The sequence below is a fragment of the Schistocerca nitens genome, chromosome 5 (assembly GCF_023898315.1).
Source record: "Schistocerca nitens isolate TAMUIC-IGC-003100 chromosome 5, iqSchNite1.1, whole genome shotgun sequence".
NCBI classification, from domain to species: Eukaryota; Metazoa; Arthropoda; class Insecta; order Orthoptera; family Acrididae; genus Schistocerca; species Schistocerca nitens.
Window position 1 is genome coordinate 505,483,897 of NC_064618.1, and position 24,707 is coordinate 505,508,603.

Consider the following 24,707-nt stretch of genomic DNA (forward strand, 5'->3'; position numbering starts at 1 on the left):
TGGAGTCTTTCTAACAAATTACAAATTTTTCAGCCTCATATATATCACTTTGCTTTCCCAGATTTCATTGACTTTCTTCTCGAGACTCTGCGAAAGTGCTTCTTTCATCCATAATAGCAGAGAGTAAAACGCATTCAGAGAGCCTGACAATATACAGCTACTTCGCAGAAAACTTTGGCATACGTCATGAGTTCGCGACATCACATTCAAGAAGTATCATGACAGTGGCACTCGGTATGGTGAGGATATTATATGGAGAGACTCAGAACAGGGATAGTGGAAAGTCACGCGTGTTCTTAGTATATATGCATATAAAAGAGTAAAAAAGTGGTATGTAAAGATACAATAGGAAGTGTCATCTAAGTGAAACTCCGGAGGTTAAAGCAATCCACTGATACAGGGTACAATCAGTGCTCTTATGAAGGTAGTTACAACAGTATGCTCCTGATTTCTTTAGCTATCATTTAAAAAAACATAGTTCCTCTACATACTTGTATTATATTGTATGGAACTGGGGACCTAGAAACGATGGAGAGACTTCGTCCCCGCCGTAGCCGAACCCAGTTTTATTGTGCGTGATAAAGTAATGATGGTGTACGCGTACATGGAGAAAGTGTTTGTGCAGCAATCGCCGACATAGTGTAACTGAAGCGGGTAGAACAGGCAAACGACAGAATTTCAGTAAAGGGAAGCAAAACGGTACCGACCCTCCATGTGATTGCGTAGGCTTTCCCGACGTAATAATTCCTTGTTGTAGACTGCTCGGGTTTGCTGCCGTATACTAAAATCAACACGACACGATTTTTCTGCGACGCACCTGTAAATCATCTTAAAAATCTATTGCCAAGGCTGGAAACAGTCATCTTATTTTAAGCTTCACACAGGTGCTGTTCCGCTGTCCCGAAGACTGGGCCTGTGGGCTCTCCACAAAGAAAAGTAAATAACGCAGAACTGATTTCCCGAACGTAGTCCGAAACGACTGAGAGAATCAGCATTCCCCACGTTTACACGTTCATATAGCCGTCGTTTGCAGACCAGTATGCACAATCGTAGTGGTTAGTGAGCGCACACTTACATTTTGTATCGCGCAAATTATGACGTTGTCAAAGTTGTGAGAGTCTGTCGCTGTTAATCTTTCAGTTAACTGCGCGACATATTTACTTCTCAAATTTTTGGACACATGCTTTTTAAAGGCTATATTTTTTTCTGAATTACAACTCCTTGGGTCTTATGCTCAAGCAGATTAAATTTTTTCTGTCGTTATTAAAATTTTTCAGGTCTGTAATTGAGCCTCCTCACCCCCTCCCCCCCCCCCCCTCCCCATATCTCCATTTCCTGGATCTGCGCCTGTATGGTCACAGGTGGCTCCTAAGACATAGTTGTGGGCCACTACTGTCATCACAGTAAGAGTTGACTCACTTCGCTCGAATCACTAATTCTTTCAGGGAATATTGGTGCATTGTGCCTACATTTGTGTGTCCACAAGAAAATAGCCTCATGCTCATTCCAATTTCCAGTTAATTTTTTTCCACGAAATGTGTTCCTGTCCGAGCTGCCATTAGCATAATTTGACCTTCAGCACTAGTACAGATCTGACAAGCCAAGAAAACCGGTTCTTGGAAATATTTCGCGATACAAAATGTAACATAAAGCGTCTTTCTGTATGGATTTCGCGATGTGTCCCTTACATTTTCACGCAAAACTAAAAGACGACTGACCATTTATGCTACCCTTCCTTCTATACACCGCGTGTCTTCCGTTACATCAATTACACATGGCTTCTACACACATCGCCTATATTCCAACGCAGGCAGTGCAATTAGTTTACGAGTTACGTCTTTTCTAGTGAACCATTCTACCAATTAATCAAATCCCGGGATCTATTTTACCTAAGAGTTAAGCTATATGATCTCTCCACTCCATGCTCCCAGGTATTGTTACACACAATTATTTATACTGATGCCAGTTGCGATCTATTAATGTATAAAGAGCTGCACAATTATTCACTCAGAGATTGATAAGACTTTGATATGGTGCAAAGATTGGGAACTTCCCGTATATGTTCAGAAATGTAAAATTGTGCACTTTACGAAACACAAAAATGTGGCATCATATGGCTACAATATCAATGAGTCGCAACTGTAAGCAGTCAACTCAGAGCTACACTAACGAGAAAAAAATCGCAAGACACAGAAGGAATTCTGCGACATAAACGAAAGTTGGTAGGCGTGTTTCTACATCTGAAAGGTGATTTCTGTCCCAGTTTCACGCCAGTCGCATACGAGTGGCGGTAGTATGAGGACGCAAACCAGGTTTGCTTTAAATACACGCTGTAACGGTCGTGAGCGCTATGTACATTTGAGACTGGACACTGGGTGTTGTGTGCTGTCCTTAGGTTAGTGAGGTTTAAGTAGTTTTAAGTTCTAGGGGACTAATGACCATACATGTTAAGTCCCATAGTGCTCAGAGCCATTTGAACCATTTTTTTGAGACTGGACATGGTGAGTTGATGTTAGTCAATAATGCTTTTATGGAGACAAAGACGCCATCTTCAACACCTCTCTGATTTTGAACGAGATTGTGTAATAGGGTGGATATTCCTTCTGCAATATTTCAGAAAAACTTGGCAGGAATGTAGTCACTGGACATGATTGCTGGCAGCAGCGGTCACGAGGATGCACAGTCACAAGAAGACCAGGCTCCGGATGGCCACGTGGCACTGCGGAGAGGAAAGACCATCGTCTTCACTTAAAACTTCCGGGCTGATAGGCCGTGGTCGAAGTATAAAGCTGTCTCCTGACGTTTCGTCTCCGACTGCGGGAGACATCCTCGGAGGTGTTTTAAGTGAAGACAATACCGGCCGTGAAAGTTTACATTGTATGACCAAAGACCATCGTGTTCGGCGTATGGCTCCGGCGCATCGTACTGCGCCTGCAGCAGCAATACGAGCAGCATTTGGCACCATAGTGACACAGCGAACTGTTACCAATCGGTTACAACAAGAACAGCTCTGAGCCAGACACACTGTAGTGTGCATTCCAATGACCCCAAACCACCGCCATTTGCGGCTTCACTGCTGTCACTCCAGAGCTCACTGCATGACAGGGTGAACATCTTCTGTGTTTTCGGATAAAGCTGTTTCTCTCGCAATGCCAGTGATGGCCGTGTATTCGTTAGAAGGGGGCCAGTTGAGGGCCTGAAACATCCTGTCTGAGTGGTGGACACACTGGACGTACACCAGGAGTCTGGTGAGCGATTTCGTATGACAACAGGAACACTCTCGTGACTATCCCGGTCATCCTGGCTGCAAACATGTACGTCGGTCTTGTGATTAGACCTGTTGCGCTGCCATTCATGAACAGCATTCTAGGTGGTGTTTCTCAGCAGCATAACGCAAGCCCTCATACCGCTGTTGTAAACTAACATGCTCTGCCTTGTCAATGAGTTGCTTTGGCCCTCTCGAACAGCAGACCTGTCACCCATGGAGCACATGTGGGACAACAAAATGGTTCAAATGGCTCTGAGTACTATGGGACTCAACTGCTGTGGTCATAAGTCCCCTAGAACTTAGAACTACTTAAACCTAACTAACCTAAGGACAGCACACAACACCCAGCCATCACGAGGCAGAGAAAATCCCTGACACCGCCGGGAATCGAACCCGGGAACCCGGGCGTGGGAAGCGAGAACGCTACCGCACAACCACGAGATGCGGGCTGTGGGACAACATTGCAGCGTCATCCTCAAATAGCATTAATCGTCCCTGTAATCAGCGACCAAGTGCAACAGCATTCGATAGCTACTACAGATTACGACGCCCACGTCCTCGCGACCGCCGGCGCGTGGGCGCGGACGGCGAAGAGAGCGGCCCGCGGAGGGAGGGATTTAAATCGGCCGTCCGCCCTCAGGAGCTCAGTTCGTCAGCGCACCTGACGATGACGACATGTCTGGTAGCCGAAATATTGTGCCCGTTGGACACTATGAATCGGAGTATACCCGTGCACTGTTCGAGCAACAAATACACTGGGAGAAACTGAAGAATCACATTTTTATGATAGTTTATCTGCAGTCCAATCAAAGCCGCATATTCTTCTATATGAGTTCGTAGGCTTTCCCTACGGAATAACATACGATACTCTTCTCTAGTTTGCAGTCGGATCTTCAACGAAAGTCGAGACAATATATCGCTAGCCCACCTGGCCGTCATCTTCAGGCGAGACGCCGCTGTTGTGTGTCGTGGAGAAGAGTCGGGAGTCCGTTTGATGAGTCAGCTACAGCAACGACTCACCTGAATATGATGTCTAGGTGGACTGTCAAAATTCACTATCTGATCAATAGTATCCGGACACCTGTTAGTGTACATTAATATAGGGTGTGTCCATCCTTCGCCTTTATGACTGCTTGAACTCTGTCGAACACAATGCTGTAAACCGTGTTCATAAACTTCCGGATTTAGCGTTTTCATAAGCCTAATAATAAACACGAAAACACCCCCATACCATAACACCACTTCCTGCGCATTTCATTGTTGGCAGTACATACACTATATGATCAAAAGTGTCCGGACACCTGGCTGAAGATGACTTACAAGTTCGTGGAATTCAGTATGGTGTTGGCCCACCCTTAGCCTTGATGTCAGCTTCCACTCTCGCAGGCATACGTTCAATCAGGTGCTGGAAGGTTTCTTGGGAATGGCAGCCCATTCTTCACGGAGAGCTGCACTGAGGAGAAGTATCGAAGTCGGTCGATGGGGTCTGGCACGAAGTCGGCATTCCAAAACATCCCAAAGGCGTTCTGTAGGAGTCAGGTCAGGACTCTGTGCAGGCCAGTCCATTACAGCTATGTCATTGTCGTGTAACCACTCCACCACAGACCGTGAATTATGAACAGATGCTCGATCATGTTGAAAGATGCAATCGCCAACCCCGAATTGCTCGTCAACAGTGGGAAGCAAGAAGGTGCTTAAAACAACAATGTGGGCCTGTGCTCTGACAGTGACACACGAAACAACAAGTGGTGCAAGCCCCTCCATGAAAAACACGATCACACCATAGCACCACCGCCTCCGAATTTTACTGTTGGCACTACACTCCGGATCGCCACAATGTGTACCGTGATTCGCATCTCCACACAACGTTTTTCCACTGTTCAGTCGTCCAATGTTTTCGCTCCTTACACCAAGCGAGGCGTCTTTTGGTAATGCCAGCGTGATGTGTGGCTTATGAGCAGCCGCTCGACCATGAAATACAAGTTTTCTCACCTCCCGTCTAACTGTCATAGTCTTTGCAGTGGATCCTGATGCAGTTTGGAATTCCTGTGTGATGGTCTGGATAAATGTCTGCCTATTACACATTACGACCCTCTTCAACTGTCGGCGGTGTCTGTCAGTCAACAGACGAGGTCTGCCTGTAGGCTTTTGTGCTGTCTGTGTCCCTTCACGTTTCCACTTCACTAGTACATCGGAAACAGTGGAGTTAGGGATGTGTAGGAGTGTGGAAATCTCGCGTACAGACGTATGACACAAGTGACACCCGATCGCCTGACCACGTTCGAAGTCCGTGAGTTCCGCGGAGCGCCCCATTCTCCTCTCTCACGATGTCTAATGGCTACTGAGGCCGGTAATATGCAAAACTTGGCAGTAGGTGGCAGCACAATGCACCTAATATGAAAAACTTATGTTTTTAGGGGTGTCCGGATACTTTTGGTCACAAAATGTATGATGGTATGTAACGTTTTCCAGGCATCAGTCAAACCAACCCCCCCTCCCCTGTTAGATTGCCGCAGGGTACAGAATATTTCATCATTCCAAATCACTCGTTTCCAGACTTCCACTGCCCAGTGACGTCGCTTTTTACGCCACATCAAGCATCGCCTAACATTGCCTACAGAAATGTATGGCTTAGGGAGAAGCTGCTCGGTCATTGTACTCCATTCTTTCCGAGTCCATACGCACTGTCATTGTACTAGCTACACTGCTGTTAGCATTTTGGAGCTCACGAGAGATTCCTTTCGCTGATTTCGTGCGATGTTTTACAACCACCGTCCGCAATGTTCGACGATCCTGATACGTCAGTACAAGAGCTTAATTAGTCTTGATTCAGCTATGGTTGTTCCCTCACGTTTCCACTTCACACTCACATCACCAACCATCAAGCTGAACAGTGGTAGAAAGGCTGACAAGAGTCTGATGGATTTGTTGCTCAGGTGACACCCAGTGACTACTCTATGTTTGAAGTTACTGAGTTCCCCCGACCGACCCAGTCTGCTCTTACTGCTTCTCCGCTGGCAACAAAATACACAGCCCGCCTCCTTTTATACTGGCAGAGCCATCTCTCGAGATATCTAGTGGCCAGTTCCGTATTAGACAGCAGTGTCCGGATACCTTCGAAAAATAGTGTATTGTGTCAGCTTCAATTGATCATCCCGTTAAAAACCCGAGAAGACTATCACTATTTCTGTATTCGCTTTTGTAGACATGTGGAGCAACGGAGCAGACACCGAATGGAGTTGGAGGTTGTTTTGCCGGAGGAGACCAGACAGCGAGGTCATAGGTCTCATCAAACTAGGAAAGGAAGTCGGTCGTACCCTTTCGAAGGAACCATCGCGGCATTTCCCTGGAGCGATTTAGGGAAATCACGGAAAACCTAAATCAGGATGGCCGGACACGGGATTGAACCGTCGTCCTCCCGAATGCGAGTCCAGTGTGCTAGCCACTGCGCCACCTCGATCGGTGACACCGAATGGTAACACTGATTGGTGTTGTAACTTCATATGACCGCGTCTCACAGTTCGTTCTTAAAAAGAAATTACTACTCTGTGGTAGGTTTCCACAAACGATAGTAGAAAATTTACAGGTACTAAACATAACACTCTCGATTACACCGCGGGAGAATGTGATATAAACAGTAACGATGCTTGCTGTAGAGGGGACAGCAGAAAACCAGTTGCGATACGACTGTCCCCTCCAGTGGTTGGCTGTGGCCACTACGCCTGCCTTGCGACTGTAGCAGATGTTCAGTTTGGTCCTCTGTGACTCCACGGCGGTCATCCACTTCCCCCGAGCCTCTTGTAGCCCCTGTGGGAGCGGCCGCTGCCACATGCCGACGTAAACACGGCCGTTCGGCTTTCTCCGCCCCAGACAGCCTGCCTAGCTTCCTGCTCCGGGGCTTACACGGCTCTTATATCACGTCTGGCAAAAAAAAAGGGGAAAAAGCGGGCTACAAAAGAAAACAAACACGACCCGTGATCCACTTCCAGTTTTCGCGGGCCGTAACAAGAGTTACGTATTCAGCGTCTGCTACCACGTGGCAGCGTGCACATCGTAGACGGGCAGATGCGCTTTCGCTATTACTCTGGCGCTCTGCGACCCGTGTTGAGGTTACATAGCTGGCTGTCCACGAGGACACTAGACGGAACGGATGAAAAGGTTCATTGCAGGGACCAATGGAGCGACAGACATTTCTACTATCCGCAATGCCCACGAAACGCTCCCGCATGTAATCGGGTTTAGATGCGATAAAATACTAATGATGTCATTATAACGATGTGACAAAAGCCATGGGACACTTCCTAACATAGTGTCGGACCCCTTTTTGCCCGGCGTAGTGCAGCAACTCGACGTGGCATGGACTCAGCTAGTCGTTGGAAGTCCCCTGCAGAAATACTGAGCCATGCTGCCTGTACAGCTATTTATAGCTGTGAAAGTGTTTCCGGTGCAGGATTTTGTGCACGACCTTATCTCTCGATTATGTTCCATAAACGTTCGGTGGGATTCATGTCGGACGATCTGGATGGCGACATCATATGCTCGAATTGTCCAGAATGTTCTTCAAACCAATCGTGGACAATTGTGCCGCAGCGACATATTGTAAGACGTCGTCGTCTCCTGACCTTCATTGCTTACATATTCCGCCCTCACAATCATATTCCGCACATCAAGACGCTTCATTCGAACCCAAACTCGATAAGATAAAGTCAATGTTGTATGAATTCACGTAAATGATATGCAAATAACAAGTAAGCGCACCGTGGTTGAAATACTCGAGGCTGGCGTACACACACACACACACACACACACACACACACACACACACATTCAGGACACGACGGTCAAATGGTTCAAATGGCTCTGAGCACTATGGGACTCAACTGCTGTGGTTATCAGTCCCCTAGAACTTAGAACTACTTAAACCTAACTAACCTAAGGACATCACACACATCCATGCCCGAGGCAGGATTCGAACCTGCGACCGTAGCAGTCCCACGGTTCTGGACTGCGCGCCTAGAACCGCGAGACCACCGCGGCCGGCGACACGACGGTCACAAAAGCTTTTAGTTCAGGAGAGGCAAACACCGCACGCCAGGACGCCGGTCACTTCAGAGGTTTTCACAGGGAGCCTATCTATGTCGGCCGGTGACCGCCCATAGAGCAGACAGCGTTGGCCCGAGTGAAAAGGGGGAACGACCCCATGTTTGGCTTAAAAGCAAATTCCGCTACATTGTGTGGGAGCGCCCTGCCTACGCATTCTTTACAATATAGCACGCAGTTTCAGAGATTTTCACAGGGAGACAGCAAACGCCAAACACCGATACTACAGATTTCCGGATTGGTCGCCTTAAATGAAACGTCATTCTCCCGTTTTAGAAGAGCAATGCTGATTGACAGACGATATTTCTGACGCCTTGAGCTGAAAGAGTAATTGAAGAGACCGAAAGATATACCCCTTCACGTCTGGCGTGGAGAGGGGCCGTTCCACTGTCGCTCTTGGAGCAAGAACACGTAACGAGAGCGTGCGCGCTCGTACGTGTACTCAAAGAGCGAGGAACAAGTCTCTCCTCAGTACTTCACTGGGAGAGCACCTCTGTCGAGAGCGAATCGAAGTGCGACTCTATATTGAGTCCTTGCGATTAAGCGTTGTTCACTGTGTTGACCGCTACACTTATTGTGCGGTGTGAACGGACAGAGTTATAGTTAAACGCCTGTGAGCGAATTTTTGAGTGCCATCGCGGTGGACTGGTTATCTGACCGGTGTAGCACGCCAGTAGTTAGACTAGGGGCGAATAGGAGCCCTTGACTTCATCAAGGCGTAGGGACAGTTTGATTGGCGAAGGTCAATCCAGATAGAACGAGAGTTATCTTATTTGTCAGCAGCGAGCGGCGCAGACAGCAGTCATCACAGCTTACGGTATCGTGCGCTACAGCTCTTGTGAGCCCCATATTTCCTCCACGACAGTATACTTTACTGCATTTCACAAGTGACAGCCTCGACCATACCTAGCAACATTTTAATGGATAATTATTCAAGTTGAGTAGGTGCGGCTCTCAGCCATTCTGCCAAGTCAATCCTTGAGAGGTAACTTCACATTCCGAGAAGAACCAGGAAATAACGTGTTCATAACTAAAAGTGTCATTGCGATTTCTCCGAATTTTAGTAAAATAAATAATAATTTTCGTTAGTTTCATGTTTTTCTTACACTAACTAGCACTACTCCAGTACCCAAGTATCCCACTAGTTACGTAAGAAATTTTGTGAATTTTTTTGTCATTTCCTTACAGTGGACGACTCCAGAAGATATTTATTGCTGAAAGTTTTTCAGGCATTTCTCTTTAGAACGTTAGGAGTGTCTGCCTGACTTCTGTAGTAGTGTGGGGGTGGAAATTGCATCTTGCAGGAGCCTCAGGATAAAGGGAACATCTCAGGTCTATCCAACGCTCACAATATTTTTGAATATGAGGTCCAAGAACGGCTGAAAATGATCTCCAGGTAGCCGAATACAGCCATTTACAGTCAATGATCGGTTCATTTGGACCAGAGTACCCAGTTCATTCCATGTAAACACAGCCTGTACCATTATGGAACCACCACTAGCTTCCACAGTGCCTTTTTGACAACTTGGGTCCATGGCGTCGTGAGGACTGCGCCACACTCGAACCCTACCATCAGTACTTACCAACTGAAATGGGCACATTTTCCAGTCGTCTATCGTCCTACCGAAATAATCAACAGCCTAGGAGAGGCGACGTCGTGTTGTTAGCAAAGGTACGCGCGTAGGTCTGCTGTCATTGCCCATTAACGCCAAATTTCGCCGCACTGTCCTAACTGATACTTTCTTCATACGTCCCACATTGATATCTGTGGTTATTCCATGCAGTGTTACTTGCCTGTTAGCGCTGATAACTCTACGCAAAAGCCGCTACTCCCATTCGTTAAGTGAAGGCCGTTAGCCAATGTGTTGTCCGTGATGAGAGGTAATGCCTGAAATTTGGTACTCTCGGCACTTTCTTGACACTGTAGATCTCGGAATACTGAACTCCCTAACGATTTCCGAAATGGAATGTCCCATGCGCCTAGCTCCAACTACCATTCCGCGTTCAAAGTCTTAATTCCTGTCGTGTGGCCACAATCACGTCGGAACCTTTTCATATGAATCACCTAACTGCAAATGTCAGCCCCGCCAATGAACTGCCCCTTTATGCCTTGTGCACATAACACCACCACCGTCTGTATATGTGCATATCGCTATCCCGTGACTTCTGTCACCTCACGTATACTGAAAGCAACATGTCGATCAATTGACTGGTGGAAACCGCTTGCACAGAGCTTATGGAACAAACGATAGTTTTTCTTTCATGGATTGTTTACTGTCATGTTGTTTGTATTATAATGGAAAAGTCTTTTACCGTGATTGGTTGCATGAACGACTACTTGGAAGGAAGTAATACTTTGATCCTCAGGATCAGTTGTTTTAAAAATTACAAAGTTTTGCAAACATCTGTTTCGAGATCAAGTATTTGAACTACTTGATACGGTAATTAATTAATTCGTTATCGAGTAGAAGCGAAAGATCTTCTAATTAATAATATTTATATCTGTGCTTGTGTTATCAATTCGTTTAATGAGGGCTTTGTAGGAGATTGTTTGTGTGGCCACCATCCATTAAGTCTTCTACTAAAATATTGTTAAAGTTCCTCGTGAGAAAAGTTTTGGTTTCGGCTATAATTTTAGTTTTAGTACTTACGTTCTTCAAACTGTAACTGTTCTTGATATTCTCACCGCTTCCACTTACTTCACTGTGATAAGTTTGTGCAGTTGCTGAGAATAATTTGTATTTAACTTGCACCATTACCTTGCTACCTGTACTGTACTATGTTGTAGTACATCTACTTCCAACTTACTCTTTTTGGCTACCGATGATATATAATTTTATTGGGTCTTAAGTCAGCTTTTCAGTTGCTAAGTTTTGGTTCATAGTGTGTCTGCTCGTAATCATAAGTTACTTGACTTATTGAAGAAACCTTCCTTTCATTGGGTCCTAAGCCAATTTAGCAGTTGCTAAGTATGTCAAAGTATTTAAAAGCCACTGTTGAATAACTATGGTTTAATGGACCATTATTTACAACTTATTTGTACTGAAACTGTGGAAGACATTAAGTCGGTTTTTTTTATTTTTCTTGACTTATTTTACTTTGATCACTACCTGAACTGTAATTTCTTGAACTTAAGAATTTTGCGTTTCCTGTCGTACCATGGTGTATTTTTACTGTTGTTATTAATACTTCACTTTACGGTCCCAGTACTTTTGTACTCCCTATCCAACTCAGTCCCGCTTCACTATTGCTCGTTTGATGTTTGTGTCCCCGATTTTAACTGAAGGATCTCTTTTCAGTGATGTTTGTGTCCCCGATTTTAACTGAAGGATCTCTTTTCAGTGATCCTTTCAGTTTACGTTGTTATCCTTTTTGATGTCTTGGGTTTCTTGTTACGATGTCACTGTATAATTTTTTGTAGTGTTCCACTGGATTTATCTTCTAGCTAGGCTCTACCGTTTGCAGAGACTACTACTAATAGATCGTCTGCATATGCGACAACTCTATCTATCCTATTGTCCCCCTCCAGCATATGCAGGATTTGAACCGTCGTCCTCCCGAATGCGAGTCTACTGTGCTAAAAACAGCACCACTATGCCACCTCGCTCAGCTGCAATCTTCCAAGGATACCTGGAACAAATGTGTGTGGATTGCTAAGGAACCAAACTGCTGAGGTCATCGGTCCCTATACTTACACACTACTTAAACTAACTTATGCTAAGAACAACACACACACACCCATGCCCGAGGGAGGACTCGAACCTCCGGCGGGAGATCCCTGGAACAGCTATGTCCATCTTCACCAACTGCGACATGGTCGCGTACACAAACAGTGATCCAATACTGTCAAATGTTTTTTATTCCAGTCTTTGATCACAATATGAATTCTTTAGACGATGACCGGTTTCAGTCCGTAATGACCATTCTCAGGGTGTAATTGGGTGTAGTAATTCGCGGGTATATGAAATGAAATAATCACATAGGCTTAGTGATGGGAGATTTCGCTTGATTAGTAGGATACTGGGAAAATAGTTTGAGTCTGCAAAGGAGGGTACTTAGGAAATACTCTTGCGACCCATCACATTATGAGGGAAATCTTTCCATAATAGGACCAACAAGGAATAAGGAATGTGTACAAAAAAGTGCAGCACGATGGTTACGGGTTTGTTTGGCTCATGAGAAATGCTGAAAAATCTGAGTAGGTAGACCCAAAACCTAGCGTAAAACGTTTCACGAATCAATTATAACTGAGAAACCGAATTACATCCAATAGGCCACATCTTCCACACAGTCATTATTGCAATAATGACTGTGGGGACGATGTGGCCTATTCTACACCTTATTAGATCTATTTGACGATGCTGTGCTGATTATATTTATATGTTTTGACGATGCCATTATGGCCGTATCACTTTAGGACATGGTGTAAAAAAGATCTGAGGATGGTCATTACGGACTGAAACCGGTCATCGTCTACAGAATTCATATTGTGAAGAAAGACTGGAATAAAAATCATATGTCCATCTTCACTTGCACTAACTATCTAGCCGATTTAATTTTCACTGGCGCTTCAACCGTCAAGGGCACATGCAAAAATTTTGCCCACTATTTACTTCACTGCGTGACGCAAAGCTAAAGTGTCACTTATGCGGCAGTTTTCCCTGGACCAAGTGGAGTACTTCGGGCAGTTGCTAAACGAAGAAGGGGTACAGCTCACTGAACTCAATGTAGCATCTATCAACTCCGTACCCTGCCTCCAAAACTTACAAGAGTCGTAAGCTCTTCTAGGAAAGGTGAATTACTATTCAAAGTTCCTCCCAGAAGCGGCCCTTATCAGGCAACACTAAATGAATTACGGACGAATGGTGTCCAGTACAGATGGACAGCTGCCTGTGACCACACCTTAATACAGTTAAAGCGTATTCTGCGCTCTGCACGGTGCCTTACACCATTTTCATCATTGCGTCCAATGGTTCTGGCTACGAATATTTCCCCATGTGGCATTGCTGCAGTGCTGGCATACAGAAAAGATGACAGTACTGAACAGGCATTCACTATACATCAAAGACTCTGAAACCCACACAAAAGAACTACACACAGCAGGTGTGTCGTCGATTGTATTTGCAACTGATATGTTTCATGTTCACCAATTTGGAATTAAGTTCATTTTAATCATCGACCACAAAATGCTGGCGAAGCTATTGGGGCCACACTCCAGTCTTTCAGAACAAACAGCACAGCGCCTCCAGTGTTTGGAACTTTTCCTGAGTTCCTTGTATTGTGCAATTCAGTACACGCCAACAGCGCTACATACAAACGCGAACTCTCTGTCTCTCCTTCCTGCAGAACCACTTCCCGCTTTTGATCAGCAGGATATCTTAAGTTTCCACATAGACGCAGAAAGAAGACAGACCTTGGAAGAATCTCCCACGACGGCTGCGCAAGTAGCTGCAGATAGATGCTCTGACCCAATCTTGTGACAATTCATGTATTATTTACTCCTGTATTATTATTGTTGTTGTTATTATTATTTTGTCATCAGTCTTTTGACTCGTTTGATGCAGCATGCAACGGATTCCTCTCGTGTGGGCCACAGACATTTCAAGAAGCCAACATCAAGAGCTTCAGATCTGGTCCTGTATCACCATTTATCAGTCATCAGCAATGTTCTCATAATGGACGATGAGGCAGATGCACACCACGTCGTCATCTCGGTCGTCCTGCAGCCACATGGATAGTCACTACCTCACTGTGGGCACTATGGAATCTCACTGATGAAAGGTCTAGGAGCGAGACATCCTTACTGGCCAAGCTTAAACAGGGACGTGGAACCCATGATGCAGAGCTGTTCAATATTTGCCCCTTGTCCCACCTGTAGTCAATCTCCAAACCACATCAGTTTGGACTTTTCAGACACTTTTCGGGGGTGCATGTGGCTAAAAGTCGTGGATGCTTAGTTCAACCATATGTGTTAAACACTGTGTCCACTACACTGAAACCACAATAAATGCACAAGTCCATATTGAAACTAATGAAGGTCATCCCCGAACTATACGAGTACTATCGGAGACTGGGTCCCAGTTCACGGCAACAGCTTTAATCAGTTCTGCACATCAAACAGCGTTAAAGACCCTTTTAGTCTGCGTTTCACTTATCCTCCAATGACGAAGCAGAGTGTACGGTGGGGACCTTTAAGCAGCAAATGTCAAAAGCAGTGGGAACCACCACCCAGCAGCACTCGCGCTGTTCCTGGACCTTATCTTTACAGAGCTCCTCAATAGCAGACAACTGTGAACACTCCGCCATCTCCAGGTCTCACAGCGCCAGAAACTCCGGGCCCAGCAAGTACAGGGTCACCCCAATGCTGTACCTTAGCTTTACAGAGCTCTCCACAGCAGGAAAGTTTGATTACTGCTCCATATCCAGGTCCTACAATGCCACGTACCCCGGACCTGGCACTCATTACGATTCCTACCTGGAACAACCGTGTGGGGGGTCGCTTGTACAGAGAAAAAGACACGTGGACACCAAAACTGGATAATACACGTGGGCGATACATCACACCATTTAACACGCTGAAGTATTTGGAGAGCTGTCATGAAATCCACGCCTGGTGAAGCCTGCCAACTGCACCACCATCAGTGGTACACCTTCAACTAGAAAGCCGGCCACTGCCAGTGCTCTAACCTCACAGATACACCTTTCATGCACGAAAACCAGCGCCAGCATCATAGCACACAGACACAGAGATGGAGATCTCGGCATAGCCTCCCCAGCCACAGCCAACAATGTCAAATATCGCCACTTCCTAGCGTAATGCCAGACGTTATCAGGTCACCACATCAGCCGCAGGCCTAAGTGCCAGGACACCACCTACACCACTGATTCACATTCTGAAACATCGTCCATCTATTCAGGCCATACACATCCGTTTCAGGGGCAAGGATCTAGTATCCCAGCTCAGTGAATTTTAAAGACCAGCGCAGAGCATGGAATTTGATCTTAGCTTATAGACAGATTTGTTAGAAACCCAAGCGTACTGCTCCTCCAGTTCTGTTGTTGCTGAGTGGCGCCTACAGGGAGCCACTCACAAGGTGCAGTCATGGGCTCTAGCCCACGGCTTCCAGTTTTCAGCTGCGAAGTCGTGTCTCATGCATTTCTGTCGGCGTCGCACCGTTCATTCAAAACCAGAACTTTATCTTAATGACGATCCACTCACTGTAGTGGAGATATATCTATTATTAGGACCGGTTTTCGGCGCCCGATTGACTTGGCTACCTCACCTTCGTCAACTTAAGGAGAAGTGCTGGCAGCACCTCAATGCCCTCCGCTGCCTGAGCAACACCAACTGGGGTGCAGATCGCTTTACGCTGGTGCAGCTCTACAGAGGTAATGTTCAATCCCGCCTTGACTATGGGTGTTTGGTTTACAGTTCGGCGGCGCCCTCAGCGTTGCATTTACTCCACCCAGTGCGCTACTGTGGCGTTCGCCTAACAACGGGAGCTTTTAGAACGAGTCCGGTGACCAGTGTCCTGCTGGAGTCGCTCCACTGAAGGTTAGGCGTGCACAACTGCTCGGCAGTTACGTTGCACACGTTCTTAGGTCTCCCGCACATCCGAATTACCGTCTCATTTTCCCAACCACGGCGCTTCATCTCTCGCATCGGCGACCCAGGACAGGGCTTACGATTGTCGTTTGCGTGCGGGCCCTTCTGTCTGAACTGGAGTCCATCTGGTTACTACTTTTCCTCGAGGTCCATTCACGTACACCTCCATGGTGTACACCTAGACCACAGATTCTTCTGGACCTTTCAAAAGGCCCTAAGGACTCTGTTAATCCTGCGGCTCTCCACTATTACTTCCTCTCGGTTCTCGACATGTACCGGGACCGTGAATGGTTTATATCGATGGCTCGACGGCTGATGGTCACGTAGGTTTTGCGTATGCTAATGGAGGACTTATTGAACAGCACACCTTGTAAGACGGCTGCAGTGTTTTCACTGCAGAGCTGTCAGCCATATCTCGTGCTCTTGAGCACATCCGCTCAAGCCGTGGAGAGTCATTTCTCCTGTGTACTGACTCCTCGAGCAGCCTACAAGCTATCGACCAGTGCTACTCTCGCCATCCTTTGTTAGCGTCCATTCAGGAGTCCGTCTATGCCCTGGAACGGTCCGGTTGTTCAGTCGTGTTTGTGTGGACCCCAGGACACGCCGGAATCCCAGGCAATGAACTTGCCGACAGGCTGGCCAAACAGGCTTTTAAAGATGGGCGTCTCCGAAACTGACCTGCGTTCTGTCTTACGCCGCAGGATTTTTCGGCTTTAGGAGACGGAATGGCAGTACGCACAACAAGCTGCGTGTCATTAAGGAGACTACGAATGTGTGGAAGTCTTTCATGCGGTCCTCTAGCAGGGAATCAGTTGTTCTCTGTCGGTTCCGCATTGGCCGTACGTGGCTAACGCATGGTTACCTACTCCGTCGCGAGGACCCACCTCGGTGTCGCTGTGGCTCACAAATGATGGTCGTCCACCTCTTGATGGACTGCCCACTTTTAGCCGCTCTGCGACGGACTTTTAACTTCCCCAGCACCCCACCTTCGGTGTTGGGCGACAATGCCTCAACAGCATCTTTAGTTTTACGTTTTATTCGTGAGGGTGGGTTTTCTCATTTGGTCTAAATTTTAGCGTATGTCCTCCACCCTAGTGCTATTAGGGTGGAGGTTTTAATGTGTTTCAGAGTGGCTGGCTTCTCCTCTTTATTCTCATGGTCCGCCAGCCATGGTAATCTGCTCTCTTGTTTTGATCTCTTCTACATGTTTCTTGCGTCTGTCGGTGGTTTTCTTGTCCGATTTTGTCCATTTTAGTGTTTGTTGCCCTTCTGTCATTCTTATGGTCTTCTCCTTTCTTCCAACTGTGTTTTGTATGTATCGATTATTTTACTCACACCCTTGTGGAATTGTTTTAACCGGAACGAGGGACCGATTACCTAGAAGTTTTATCCCTCCCCCCCCCCCCCCCATCATCCCCTTTTAAACTAGCCAACCACAAATTTTAACACTAAAAGGCTTTTGTACTCAAAAAAGTCACATATAATTACAACGTATATATAGGAAAGTTAATCCAACAGTAATACAGAGTTTCTTAAACCTCGTCAAGGAACAAGAGTGGCAGGATGTTTATAGAACCAGTAACATAGGTGACAGATATAATGCTTTCCTTGACACATTGCTCATGCTACTTTCCCTTAGAACGTACTAAACGGGGTATTAGCAGTAAAAGGCAGTTCGGGTGGCTTGTTTGTGGGATAGGGATATCACGTAGAACAAAGCGGGAATTACATCAAAATGTTAAAAGTCGTCACAATCAAGCTACAGTAGCCCATTACAAACAGTACTGTAAGGTGCTTAAAAATGTTACTGGGAAGGCAAAGAGTGTGTGGAACGCCAACAGAATAGCTAATTCACAGGATAAAATTAAAACCATATGGTCAGTTGTGAAGGAAGTGTCTGGTCAGCAGCACAAGGTCGACGATATAAAATCAGTTCGTAGTAAAAATATTTCTGTTACTGACAAATCAGATATATGTACAGTATTTAACAATAATTTTCTGAGCGTTGCTGGTGAATTAAACAAAAGTTTAGTTTCTACATGGAAACATGTAACTCGCTTGGCAAATGCCTTTCCTTGACTCATGTCTGAAATACTCCCCTGTGATACAGACAAGGGGGAGATTGAGTTAATAATTACATCACTAAAGACCAAGGACTGTCATGGGTATGACGGAGTGCCTAGCATAATATTAAAGTACTGTGCTGCACATGTTAGCCCTGTATTTAATCTTATTTGTAATTTTCCCTTGAGGAATAGTCAGTTTCCTGAACGATTAAAGTACTCGGTAGTAAAACCGCTTTATAAAATAGGAGAAAGGGATAATGTAGACGATTTTTGACCTATTTCTATGCCATCATTGTTTGCTTAAGTTATTGAAAAGGCTGTGTATGTAAGAATGCATCATTTTATGTCATATAACTTGCTATCAAATGTACAGTTCGGTTTTGGAACAACTGAACATGAGATATTCTCTTCTCTCTGTGAGGCACTGGATGGGTTAAATAAAAGGTTCTAACGCTAGCATATTTTTTTATTTAACTAATGGGTTTGATTGTGTTGATAACAAAATATTGCTCTAGAAGTTGGAGCAATACGGAATACGAGGAGTAGGTTAATATTGGCTCACTTCTTACTTTAGCAACAGACAGAAAAAGGTCATCATTCACAGTGTTGAGAATGGTTGTGACGTGGGTCTGAGTAGAGTATAGTCAAGTGTGGGGTGCCCCAGGGGCAGTGTTGGGTTCTCTCCTGCTCCTTATTTATATACATGACATGCTCTCTAGTATTGAAACACGTATGTTGTGCGGCGGCGATGGCGAGGCATTGTAGAATCTCTGACCAGAGAGCATGTAGTTGGTGCAGTTGCGCTCCACTCGCAGTAGCGAGCAGTCAGTCTGTCGACAGTAGTAGCCGAGTATAGTTGCAAGCTAGTGGTAGCGCATAGCAGTCGGCGGGCGTCGGCACCGCAATGGTCGAGATTCAGGACAAGGTATATTATTAAGCAGCATCGCGCGTAGCTAGTAATGTAAATTAAATGTAATGAACTTTAAAGAATCGCCCCAATAATAATTTTGATTTAAAAGCAATTTTTAACAAAGAATCATTCGATTTCCTTCCATTTCCTTTAAACAAAAAAAAATTCAATTAACTTCAAAATTTACTTATTGGGATACACCTGCTGCAAGCTGTGGCGCAGAATAAGAGCAGAATTTTGACATGCAGTTATATTAAGGTAAGAAATTAATTCAGATTTTTTGCACAGGGCCAAAGACCGACATTTCGGTTAAGCTGAGTTTTGATTGTCACTGTAGTTCCATTGTCATGGGATCATGTTTCATTATTTTATGCGAACTTATACTTGCGTCAGATTGCTAATTTTGTTTAATTGTCATTGTCATTAATATTTTTGCGGGGAGCTTACACTTAGCTCTAGGTACATTTCCATTTGAGTAACATTAGACTCTCATTTTTGTGGGAAGGTTACACTTGGCGACATCCAGTCCAGGATCGTATTTCGTGAGAATCTTTTGTAAAACAGTCAGATATCTGCTCTTATTTGCTTAAATATAATTATAATTTGGCGCGACGCTTTTACTAATTTGTGACTTTCTTTCCTCAGATCATCGGCAATCCGTTGCTCTGTTGTATTTGTGTGTTGATTTTGCATTGTGCTTATTTGTTTTGTGATTAATTGTGACTATTGTGAAAATGCCGCGAAAGACTGTGAATAGTGTATCGCGAGGTATCATGAACGAAATGACCGAATTAAATAACTTCACCAATAGTACTAGTGACACGCAGTGCAAAGATGACAATCCTGCGTTCACTGACAATCAATGCGTTCCAACCACTAATGATGACTTTTGCCTTAATGATGAACAAGCGAACTCAATTGTCTCCACTGTTAATTTGACGACAATTGATGACGCGGGGGGCTCTATTGTAATGAGCGCTGCCCAGTTTAATACACCCGGTTTGAAAAATTCAAATAATGTACAGACAAATTTGTCTAGTGAAAATGAGCGGGATACACAAAGTGCGACGGATTTATTTAATTCCGAAATAATGTCTGACAGTGTACATCCGACTGACAAACCCTTTTGTGAATCTCAGAATAACCAAATGGTTACAGAAAGCGAGACAATTTTAGATCCACCATTAAACAGCACAGTGAATAAAGTAGGTAATGTTACCTCGGATCAATTGATGGCATTATTGCTACAAGTTCTTGAAAAACAAGACAACACTTCCAAACAGGTTAATGAAAAATTAGACAACAATGATGTAAATCTCAAACAACTTAGTGAACAAAACAGACAGTTAAATGAGAAATTAGACAACAATTCCAGGCAGCTTAGTGAACAGATTAGAGCCGTTGCCGCGCAGTGCCATGACACTAAGGAACAGTTACGCGAGGAAATTGAGGCTTGTTCACGAAAAAGTAGCGAAGAAATTAAGTCTGTTGCTCAGGAATTAAGGGAATTGCAAACAGCTGCAACAGAAACACTCAGAGACGAAATTAGAGGAGTCGCTAAACAATGCTCTGAAAAAGGTACACAATTACGCGACGAGTTTAAAGCAATGACGGTAGAACTTTCGCGCACAATGGATGAAAAGATTGATGCGAAATTCGAGCAACAGAACACTCAAATTAACGAACGTCTTAGTCTTCACATACAGAACAGTGATACGCGTTTCCGCAAATTTATTGATGATCAAAATAAAGTAAAACGTCAAGTAATGGAAACAATCACTGCTCAGAGACAGGAAGACAAACGTAAGATGTTTGCGAAAGCAAAAACATACGTGGACAACAATACTGCTACAGTGTCCGACAAAATTAATACCATCGAACAGTCAAACACAGAATTACGTGACGAAATTTCTGATCTGAAATCGAAAACAGACACAAACATAACAGATTTTCAGTGACCGACAGACTCGAACAATTAGAACTAACACAGGATTCCGATGTCGTCAAAGCTGACGTTAGAAAACTGAACGAAACTACACGTAAATTGCAAAACCAGATTAATGCCACTGACACTAAAACCGATGATCAGGTAAAAATACTGACTGAAAAATGTGATGAATTGGCCAGTCGTATTGATGTGATCGAAAGTACTAATGACAATAAATCAGACGATACTTCACAGGTCTCATTTAATCAAACACCTGAATTTCAAAATTTACAGCAGACAATTAATGAGATCGATTCGTCTAATAACACCTTGCGTCGAAAACCGTCAAGTTTACAACAAGAAGTAACAGAGATGAAAAATATTTCGGTTAATAACACATCACAGCAGACGCCACTTTGCGAAAATTTGTCAGACTCACGCAGCGCGTATAGTTTGAACAATTTACAGCAATTACCCGACTTAAAATGCGAAAAGCTACGCGACTTAAAATCTGAAAAGCCACGCAACTTGACACAGACAAACAGATTCTCACACAAATCTGAACGTTTTGTTAAATTCAGTGACGAGAACGTACATTACGAGCAATTTTTATTTGTAAGAAAATCTAAGGAACATAATAATGACAGAGTACAGATACACGATTTGAACTGGTTATGTCGATTTATTTTTGTACTTTCACCAGCTTGGTCTGTAACAGTGAAACAAACTTTGAACCTGATACGACAATTTGCTTTTGTATTTTCATCAGCATTGAGTGTACTACAGAAACGACAATTAGCATGGATACAGCAATTTAATTCTGAATTTATACCGACATTGCCTGGAACGCAAAAACTAAAATTTATTTGCAGAGCGCAATAGACCTCAGGGGATTCATTACGCTTTAATGAATATGTGCCGTAGCGAGCATAGGGCCCCGAGCTGTAGTAGTGCTGTTTCATCTTTAGTTTTCTGCACTGCTGCCTTCTCTCCTACTATCCTTTATATCTATCAAAATAGCTCTTTAACTATTGTTCTACCTAGAATTAAGAAATAGGTAAAGAAAACCCGATAAGACAAATTTTACCGAATGTGACAATTTTCAGTAGGCACTCCCGTAATGACGACTACCGCCGTAATTTTAATAACAGATAAAATAGTAATCATCAGTATGTGTAAAATTATCAGTAACAGGAACCACATTTTTGTAACAATAGACGTTTTTCACCACAACAGCATGAAAGTCAGCCGCTTAGCATACGTAACCAACAATGCAGTCTACAAGGTCAACCAAGCTTTAATGTTTCGCCGCGTGCACGTGTAGTCCCAGCTACAATAAATAGTAACGCACAGCAGCAAGGAAATAACTACGTACAGAGAAGACAGTATTACAATTCCTATCGCAATGCACCGTATAGGAATGAGTATCACGACAGACGTAAAAATGATGAGCACAATTATCAGCATACGTTTAATAACAGTCGGTCATACCAACAGCAAAATTGTCCACAAGAACCTATTCTCATGAATGAACCCGACAGTAGGTATCATCCAGAGCGTAATGCGTCTGGAAGAAGTAATAGAACTGTTCAAATTGTACAAATGCCACAACATCCTCCTGATCATAATAACACGTCAGATAGAATCTGACTAGATACTGTACAGGACGCATCTTCCAATAACACAAGCACTACTTTTGACACGCAAAATGTTGTTCACGAAAATGTTATTACTTTCGACGACATTCGAGACACTCTTTTACAGGAAAAACCAGTTATTCAGAAAATCATTTCACATCCTGTTATCGAAATTAAAATTGGTTCATCGAAATTTTCGGCAGTAATCGATTCCGGATCACCTATGTCAGTTATAAATGAGGAAACTTTTAACGAATGCAACAAAGAGAATACTTATCCTACATTACCATTAGGCAAAACGAAAGTAAAAGGAGCAGTATCGAGTAAAGAAGTAGACGTTAAATTACAGACACATTTATCATTTTGTATTGGAGGTCATACTTTTCACTCAAATTTTTGGATTGTTCCTTTATTGACAACAGACGTAATTTTAGGTACTAATTTTCTCGTACAACACGACGCAGTGGTTGATTTTCAAAATTCTTATTTAATGCTAAAAGATGAAAATGTGCAATTAGCTTTAGAATTTCAGCATTCACTATCTGCAGAAGAACAAACAATTAACCGCACAGAGGTCATTTCCGCAACACGTAACATAGACTGTAGTTCCACATTGTTCACGGACACGTACGTACATAACTATAACATTCCAGACGAAGCTGACTACGACGTAATGCAGATGATTTCAGATAAAGTTAAACAAAGCAGTGCAAATACAGACGACGAACGCACGCAATTACACAAAATTCTTTTGCAGCAAGCTCCAGTTTTCGACAACATTCCTGGTACTATGTCCGGCTTTATGTATGAATTTCAAGTCAAACAGCACGACACATTTAAAGCAAAGCATTATCCTATTCCGTATATTCATAGAGAACAAGTTAAAAAAGAATTGCAGGATATGCTCGATCAAGGAATTATTGAACCGGCAGTTAGTCCGTACATAAACCCGCTGCATATTGTTAAGAAAAAAGATGGCTCACTTCGCCTCGTACTTGATTCACGTCACATCAATGACATTATTATTAATGAAACAGATCGACCACAGACTTTAGAGGAACTGCTACAGAAATTTCACGGTACAGCTATTTATTCCACGTTAGATTTGAAATCGGGATTTTGGCAAATTCAACTTCATCCAAATTGCAGAAAATATACAGCTTTTCTCTGTTTTGGTGACTGTCATCAATTTTGCAAATTACCATTCGGCTTAACTATTTCTTCTGCAGCTTTTATTCGCGGTTTGAACACAATACTTCCGACAGAACTTAAAGACAGAATCACGACGTACGTAGATGACATTCTTATCGCAGAAGCTAACTGGACTGAACACAATCTGATTTTAGAACAACTGTTGCAAACCTTTCATGCACAAGGACTTACAATTAATCTCAGTAAATCGCATTTTGGCAAAACTTCTATAAAATTTCTTGGACACGTAATTTCAGCAGAAGGCATCGCGCCTGATCCAGAAAAACTTCAAGCTTTACGTGACATTACTGTTCCTACAACGAAGAAACAATTACGCAGTTTTTTGGGCCTAATTAACTTTTTTCGCAAATTTATTCATCACTCTGCTTTAGACACACCTAGATTATGCCAATTAACAGGTAAAAATACTATTTGGTCATGGGATAAGCAAGCACATTCTGAATTCGTGAACCTGAAACATGCTTTGTTGAATGCTCCACTTTTATCGCACCCAGATCTTACTCGAAATTTTTCTATTGCCACCGACAGTTCTAACACAGCTTTAGGCGTACACATTTTTCAGGAAATTGAAGAAGATGGCCCAACAGTAATTAAAAACATCGCATTTGCAAGCCGCATTTTGTCACCTGCTGAACAAAATTATTCCGTTACTGAACTAGAAACATTATGTGTTGTATGGGCTTTTACGAGATTTAGGCATTTTCTTTATGGAAGACACACGACCGTTTACACAGATCACAGAGCTGTTCAATTCTTACTTTCGGCTAAATTTACTCATGACAGATTAAGCAGATGGAAACTGTATTTACAGGAATTTAATTTTACGATTGTTCACATTCCCGGCACACAAAATGTTATAGCAGACGCACTTTCTCGTTCTCTCAGCAACAATCAGCAAGACGTCGCAACCAACTTCTGCAAAGCAAATTTCAGCGTTATGTACATTCAGCAAGTAGCATTTGAAAATTTTATTTCATCGTC